The sequence below is a fragment of the Zalophus californianus genome, chromosome 11 (genome assembly GCF_009762305.2).
Source record: "Zalophus californianus isolate mZalCal1 chromosome 11, mZalCal1.pri.v2, whole genome shotgun sequence".
NCBI classification, from domain to species: domain Eukaryota; kingdom Metazoa; phylum Chordata; class Mammalia; order Carnivora; family Otariidae; genus Zalophus; species Zalophus californianus.
Window position 1 is genome coordinate 80093979 of NC_045605.1, and position 7029 is coordinate 80101007.

Below are 7029 nucleotides of genomic sequence, written 5' to 3' on the forward strand. Positions count from 1 at the left end.
AAGGGTACTTGGAAAGAGTAAAGTGTCCCACCTTCCAAAAGCTAAAGCAAGGGCAGTATCTAATAATGCTTGATCGTCGTATTTAATAGGGAAATAAAGAGTATGTGAAATCCTGTAGCTAATTTAGATAACCTGAAATTTTATTCTCGTTGTAAATAAAAACAGCAAAGTGGAAGAAGAAGCGGGGAGAGGGGGAGAAGAAGAAGAAGGGAGGAAAAGAAGGGAAGGAAAGAGAACAGATGAGAAATAAACAGAAGAGAACATCCAAACTAGGATATCTGTTTAGCACAAGCATAACTAGAGTCTCAGAAGAAAAGAGGGCACAAGAAATATATGAAGAGATATGCTGAGAATTTCCAAAAGATAATGAAAGTCAATAATCCACAGATCCAAGAAGCTCAGAGAACTGTTAAGCAGGATAATTACACACACACACACACACACACACACACACACACACACACACACATCCCTCTAGATACATTGGAGTTCTACCGTTGAAAAAGAAAGAGAAAGAGAAAATGTTGACGGAAGTTAGAAAAAATATATATTACATAGAGGCAAAGAAAATTCACACATTCATGCAAACAGAAAAATAACATCTTTCAAGTACTCACAAAAAATTTGTCAAGCCAGAATTTTATATCAAGCAGAAATGTCTTTTAGACAAAGAAGAGCTGGACCATTTATTGCCAGCATACCTGCACTTCAAGAAATGTTCAAGAAAATTTGTAAACAGGGCGCCTGGGTGGCTCAGTTGGTTAAGCGACTGCCTTCGGCTCAGGTCATGATCCTGGAGTCCTGGGATCAAGTCCCACATCGGGTTTCCTGCTCAGCAGGGAGTCTGCTTCTCCCTCCGACCCTCTTCCCTCTCGTGCTCTCTATCTCTCATTCTCTCTCTCTCAAATAAATAAATAAAATCTTTAAAAAAAAAAAAGAAAATTTGTAAACAGAAGAATTAAGATACCAGATGAATATTTGGATTTACCCAAAGAAATGAAGAGTGCCAAAAGGGTCCAAAAGAGAGTAAATATTAAAACACACTTTTTTTCTTGATTTTAATGGCTTTCAGAGATCATCGATGGCCAAATGAAAAACAGTAAGAATGTATTTTGGATACATCACATATGTAGAAGTAAAATGTATGCCATCAATAATACAAATGGTAAGAAGAAAGAATTTGCAATATATGTGTTAAGGTTCTTTTTCTAAATGTGCAATGGTATAATATTACTTGAAGGTAGATGATTATGATTTAAATATATATATTGAAAACCCTAGAGCAAATACTTAAAGAGAGATATAATGAAAAATTGTGGAAATAAAATTTTAAAATATTCAATTTTTTGCGAAAAGAAGAGAAAAAAAAACAAAAAGCAAGTGGGATAAAGAATAAATAACTAAATGGTAGGTTTCTGTCCAACTATATCAATAATTTCATAAAATGTAAATGGTCTCAATCATCTCAAAAGGCAAAGATTGTCAGATTGAAAAAAAAAGGCTATTTTGAAATTTATTTTACATATAAACAGATAAAAAGTAAATGATAAAATATAGTCAATATTTGTATATAAAAAAAGAAGGAGAACTTAAGGACTGAAGTAAAGTTTTACCTCAAGCAACTTGTGTAGTGATGTTGTTCATAGAGGTGAAGAGGATGGGAGAATAACAGGTTTGGGAAGTACAAACAATAATTCAATTACAGAGAGTGTATTAGCCAAGATCAGAAATTAAACTATGGACGTTGGACCAAATCCAACTGGCCTCCTGTTTTTGCATGGCCTGTAAGCTAAGAATGGTTTTTATATTCATAAATGGCTGAAAATCAATAGAAAAATATTTGTGACATGGGAAAAATACGTAAAATCCAAATTTCAGTGTTACTAAGAAAGCTTATTGGAACACAGCTGCGCTCATTCATTTACACATTGTCTTTTGCACTGCAGTGACAGGGTTGAACCCTTGTGACAGAAACCATATGTAGCACTAATCACACTTCTCAGTGCACTATAAATCATAGCCGCATAGTTACTACTCAGCAGTACTACATGTCACACATATTATCACGATGTGATAGTTTATGTAATTTTTATTACCAGTGAATACCCACCAAATCAAAAAAAAAGGAGAGAAAAGTGGACATCAGATGTTATGCTTTTCAGACACAGTGGAGTGTGGATTATTTTGATATCGAATTAGACAGCAAAGCAGTGTGTTTATTATGCAATGACACCGAAGCTATGGAATATATTATGTGATGATATTACCTTATCAAGCATTCACCACAATATTCCCAATTCATGGGAAAGCAACAGTCGAAAAAATTAGAAAGTTGAAAACTTAATAGCAGACTCTCTTCACCCATATATAAATAAAAGTAAGGCTACCACCAAAGTAAAATTTCCAAGTGGCTCATTGGTTAGCTAGCCCAACAGGGCAAGTTATCGATGCTGACTTACTTAAATCATGTTTGATTGCAGCAGCCCAAGAAGTGTGTGCAGAGAACACTTGCTTAAGACTATTACCCTTTTTAACTAAAACCACTGCTCAAATAGTTGAGAACATGGGGAACAACATCAGTAGTCAAAAACAAAACAAATGCTTCTACGTTCTTTTCAAGGCTCTTAATGAGTCAGCAGTGGTTACCAGTACTGTTCAGTTGTTGTTTATTCAAGGAGTTAATACTGAGTTTCAAGCAACTGAAGAATTAGCCTGAATGATCTGTGTGGAATAACTACAGGCAGGAATAATTTCAAAGCTAAGAGAACATAATTCAATATAAAATAAAGTGGAATCTGCTAAGATGTGTTACAACTAATCATGTTAAATATATAGATGAAGTAGAAAAAGACACAATTGAATAAATTTACAAAGCTCATAAAAAGTACAGTTTCTGTAGCCTACAGTTATTCATCTGATGCATAATGCATCATCGCATTATGCATCAGAATATTATTACTTATGTGATATTATACCAGTAGAGGCAACGGTGAGCTCCGTTTGCTCATGACTTTGTCATTTTGGATTTCTTCATTCTCAAACTTGTGTGAGAAAGAGAAGGAATACAGGGAAATTCACAACTGTTTTATCTACCATGGAATGGAAGTGACAAATCCCTTCTGCTTGATTTTAGTCATTAGAATATAGATGGTATTTAAAGACATAAGAAGGAATGTGAACATCTGTGAGAAAATAGAATGAGAAGGGGCAAGGAACACGCCCCAAGGCACCTCAACAGATCAGCCCCAGTCAACCAGAGGAAAATATGAGAAGGCCATTGAAAGTGACAGCGGGAAGAGGAAGAAAACCAGGAGAGTTTGATATCACAAAAGCTAAGCAGTCTCAAAATGCAAAGTGAGGAGGCGCCTGGGTAGCTCAGTCAGTTAAGTGACTTGGGCTCAGGTCATGATCTCAGGGTCCTGGGATCGAGCCCCATGTCGAGCCCCACTATGGGCTCCCTCCTCAGTGGGGAGTCTGCTTGTCCCTCTCCTTCTGCTCCTCTCCCAGCTGGTGCTCTCTCTCTCTCTCAAATAAATGAATAAAATCTTTAAAAAAAAATGCAAAGTGAGAGGTCATGTATACCTGTGGCATCAGTTACCAACTGTGACTAAGGCAAGTCACAACTACGTTGAACTGCATTTCCCACACCTGTATATTAATATATTGATGGTACCTACCTCAAAAGATCTATTATGTAGATGAAATGCAAAGTGAATATGAAAGTACTGTGAGCCCTACACCAACAATGACAGTAATTGCTGTCATGGTAGTTACATGCAGAGACTCCTCTACTTTGTGCCAAATCTGCTTGAAGAGAGAATTCTCCCATGACCTACTTCAGCCATTGCCTCCATCTTACCACATCAGGTTTTAGCAAACTGGTTCGGGTGTGGATAACCACAATCTAATTGAAATTCAGTGATTCCTGATCTAAAACGTTTCCGAGGCAAGACCTACCCAAGGATATGAGTCTCTCTTTCAGTAAAATGGGAGTGGTGTGTTAAATCCTTACAATCTTTCTGGAACAAATTTCCAACTCAAGTTTGCAGCTCCCAAGCCACCACAAGGCCATAGGCAGGCACAGTAAGCTATAGTCTGAATTCTAGTAAATAGTGCCCCAAGTTTCAGGGAAATCATAAAAGCAAATGAATGAAAGCTGTGTCTAAAGTGCTCTGGCTGTTAGGCATGATCAACAGTAAAGGTAAAAATAAGCAAATATAAATGTGTCTCTACTTAACTCTGGACCTTTCACTTTATAGATTTTTATTATAACACATTTGCAAAAGTACAAGGGTTAGTTTGTGTTTTCTTTTTCTTTTTTTTTTCACAATGATATATTGGAACTGTTCAATTGAAACCATATGTTGGCTCGATAATTCACATTTGCAAAATGTGTACGGTTTTAAGCCCCAGTAAAAACAGAGGGGGGGGTACTAATGTAGCAGGATAAATACTCTTGGATAGATGGAGATACTGTGTTTCCAATCTGTTGGAAAGGAGGAAAGCCTCCTCTTTGATCAATTACCTACAGAGCAGAAATGTAAGGCAACTGACATAATGGCACTCTGGTGTATTGGAAAACAAAACAGAAGATATAATTCCAGCTTTTCCACCTATGGGCTCTGTGTCCTTTTAAAGCATTTGTAATCTCACTGAGATTCACTTTCATTTCTTATGTCATGAAGATAATAATGCCTACGTTGGATAATTGTTACATGGACTAAATAGACTTTAGATAAAGCATTTATATGTAGAGTCGTGGTTGAACTTAACACCCAATGAAATGGATGTTAAAGTTCATTCTATACTCTTCTTTGTTTTCATTTTGTTTGTTTGTTTGTTTCTTTCTTTCTTTCTGGACCTTAATTATGGAAAACTGAAAGGCTGAAACCGGAAGCTTGAACGGGAATGAAAATGAATCTGATCAGTCCTGAGCAACTTCTGGGCACCCCTTCACCCAGTGAAAGCTTCTTCAAAGCTAATGTGTATCCCAATGACCCAGGGACCTTGATAAAATGCAGATTCTGACTTAGTTAGCCTAGGGAGGGTTCTGAAATTCTGTTATTTGTAGCAATCTCCAGGTGATAACAATGCTTAAGGGCTGGTAAACAACTTTTTTTTCTTTTGCACAAGGGATAACTTAAGGAAAATAAAAAGGTTTATAAGCTACTTTTTTCTTCAAAATTCAGTAGCTTTATTGAATTTCATGGGGGAAAAATGCTTGTTATTAGACTTTAGGGTATTAACAATAGCCAACATTATTACTGAGAGCTTACCATGTGCTAATTGCAATGCCAAATGCTTTACAAATATTTGTAAAGAGTCCTTATGTACCTATTACTGTGTTATGTATCTCCACAATAAAAAAAAAGAGACCCAAAGAACTTAAATGACTTAACCATGTAAATATTACAGCCAGATTTTTTAAAACAAGTCTGTTAGATTACTGAGGCTATGCAACTTTCTGCCTGTGGTTTACTAACAAGTAAAACATCAATAAATTAGGCACCATACTTTACAAAAATGTTACTAAAAGAGAAAATTTGATATTGAGGAATATGGAAACTTCTTTCTAATCTCTTTGAATAGAGCTTTAGAGTTCACAGGGTATTTATATGCATTGTCTTATTTCATCTTGGAGACTCAAGTTCAGTATTATAATTTCTAGTTTATTTCCAATGCCTAGAGCAGGACCTGGAATATAACAAGTGTTCAATAAATACTTGCTGAGGTTCCAAAAATTATAAACATCTTTGAATAACAACAACAAAAATTCTTGCTGAAGTAATGAACATACAGATGAATGAATGAATTTATTGGTAGCCCTGCTGAGAAAGATGTAAGGCTAAGATAGAAAGTGTGTTATGACAGATTTGTGATGTTTGCCATGGTGTGGCACAGCCTGTGTTATATAACTTCCATCTTTGTAGCAGGACATCAGTCCTGGAGGGCAAGATTAATTTATCCTTAAATCCTCTGGCTTAGTAATACAGGCAAGATCTGGGAGAAAATGAGGTTAAAAAACATGTGGGAATTGGTGTAAATAGATTGACCTCTAAGAGTCTAATTCCAAAATAAAGACAATATAGGAGATTAGAGATTGAAATGTGCAAGGGTTGGCTGGTTTACTCGTGGTCACAACCTGTTCAAACACAGAAGAGGTAGAAGATCGAGGGTTTGTCCACAAAGAATATGGAAAAAGGGAGAGTCAGAGTGACGGTTCTTAACAGTGCCAACTAAAGACAATTCAGCAAAGATGGTGCGGTAGTTAAAGGTATGGCTTCTCCAGTCCTCTTTGTGGCAGGTAAATCCCCATCTGGAGATGGATGTCTCAGTTCAATTTCACCTGGTAAAGTTAAACATTCAAAACATTTACAGCTAACTTCTCTTGCACTTGGGGTATGCTAACTGGAGTACGTAGTCTTCTCAGAATACTCTATAAATCATTTCACGTTCTCATACAGAACACTGAACAAAGACAAAGGTTGAGGCAGAAATTGACCTCTCTCAGGTCATTGAGGATAGGCCAGGTTATGGGGTGGTAACAAATAACTGCAAAATTCAGCAGCAAGCAGACCAAAAGTTTATTTGTCACTCATGCTCAGTGTCTAGTTGGCTTGGCAGTGGCTTCTGCTCATTGCAGCACTGGAAGAAACAGGCTGAAAGAGGCTCCACCTTAATACATGCTTCCATAGTCAACTTCAGCAGCTGGAAGGGATGGCTTTCAATGTGAATTTCCAGGACCAAAGGTTTCTTCAAGAATTCTCTTCCAAAGACCAATATACTGCCTCCTCCTAAGGTCACATTCTGTGGGGTTCAGCCCTTGGCCCTTGTCAGGCAAGACCCGGGCACGACACTTCTGACAATTCTATTCTAATACTTGCCGTAGCAAATGGACCAGATAAAGGATGTTATTTATATTCTGCTTTATTTGATGTCCATTAAAGCAAGAAATTTATTCTTTTATCACATATCATTCATACTTTGCTAATACTCTTGAGAAATACCTATACTGAAAGGCTCAATTAA